Below are 1,545 nucleotides of genomic sequence, written 5' to 3'. Positions count from 1 at the left end.
GAATAGAGGAGCCTTGCAGGCTATGGTCCATAGGGGTAGCAAAGAATCAGACATGACTTAGTAACTATAACAACAACAACAAGGATCAATTCACTGGAAAAGCACAACAATTATAAATATGTATGTACAATTCTCCCAACATCATGGCATCTAAATGTACAAAGCAATTTGGCAAAACTGAAAGGAAAAAGAGACGCTAATACAATAATAGTAGGAGTTTTATTGGTATTTATTATCTTTATTATTATATTTTATTACTTTTATTATCTTTCAATTATGAATATAATATCCAGACCAAAAAATAAATAAATAAACGGCAGACTTGAAAAGCACCATAGACCAATGGACCTAACTGACATACATAAAACTGGTAAATTCACGAATATATAGAAATTAAACAAGTCACTCTTGAACAACAAATGGGTTGCAGAAGAAATCAAAAGAGAAATTAGGAAATATCTCAAGACAAGTTAAAATGAAAACAAACATGCTAAAACTTAAGGGATGCATTAAAAGTAGTCTTAAGAAGGAAGTTTATAGTGATAAATGCCTTTATTAAGAAAAAATAAAATATACAGTCCAATTTACACCTCCAGGAAGGAAAACAGACTGAGAACAAAAATAACAAGCTAGTCCAAAGTTAGTGAAGGGAAAGAAATAAAAGGATTAGAGCATAACAATATAAACAGAGCTAGAAAGACAATTGAAAGGATCAATGAAACTAAGAGCTAATCTTTTGAGAAAATAAAAATAACAAGCCTTTTTAGTGAGACTAACCAAGGAAAAGAGAAATACTAACTTCGTCAGCACACATAGTAAAATCAGAATGATACACAGAAGATTAGCATGAGCCCTGCACAAAGATGACAAGCAAAGTAATAAAAGTATTTGAGAGAGAAGCAGGAGAGAAGACGCCAATAAATAAATTCAGAAATAAAAGAAGAGGCATTACAAGTGCCACCAAAGACATAAAAAAGAACCATTAACAATCATGTACCAAAAAACTAGATAATCTAGAAAAAGTAGATGGAAACATATAACGTGTCAATCCTGAATCATGAAGATATGAAAAGTGCTAAAAGGCTAAGAGAGATTAAACCAGTAATCATAAACCTACCAACAATGAAAAGTTCAGAGATAGAGGCCTTCACTGACGAATCCTAGTAAGCATTTAAATAATTAATACTAATCCTTATTAAACTCTTTCAAAAAACTGCACAAGAGGGGAGGGCTTGCTTGGTAGTCCAGTGGCTGGGAGTCCACCTTGTAACGCAGGGGACACCAGTTCGATCTGTGGTCTGAGAGGACCCCACATACCATGGGGCAATTAGACCCATGCACACAACTGCTGAAGCCAGAGAGCCCCAAAGCCCATGCTCTGTGACAAGAGAAGCCACTGTGATTAGAAGCCTGTGCACTGCAACAAAAAGTACCCCTGTTCACCACAAATAGAGAAAGCCAGCCTGCCTACAGTAATGAAGACCCACCCAGCACAGCCAAAAATAAATAAATAAATTAACAAAGAGGGGACACTTTCAAAGACAT

At 35.1% G+C, this 1,545-nt stretch overlaps 1 pseudogene; it reads left to right on the top strand.

Moving 5' to 3' along the window:
* Positions 1–791: 791 nt before the first annotated feature.
* On the top strand, positions 792–890 carry LOC122453449 (annotated as a pseudogene).
* Positions 891–1,545: the final 655 nt, after the last annotated feature.

The sequence above is a fragment of the Cervus canadensis genome, chromosome 14 (genome assembly GCF_019320065.1).
Source record: "Cervus canadensis isolate Bull #8, Minnesota chromosome 14, ASM1932006v1, whole genome shotgun sequence".
In the NCBI taxonomy this organism is placed as follows: domain Eukaryota; kingdom Metazoa; phylum Chordata; class Mammalia; order Artiodactyla; family Cervidae; genus Cervus; species Cervus canadensis.
This window is presented reverse-complemented; position numbering and strand designations above follow the sequence as displayed.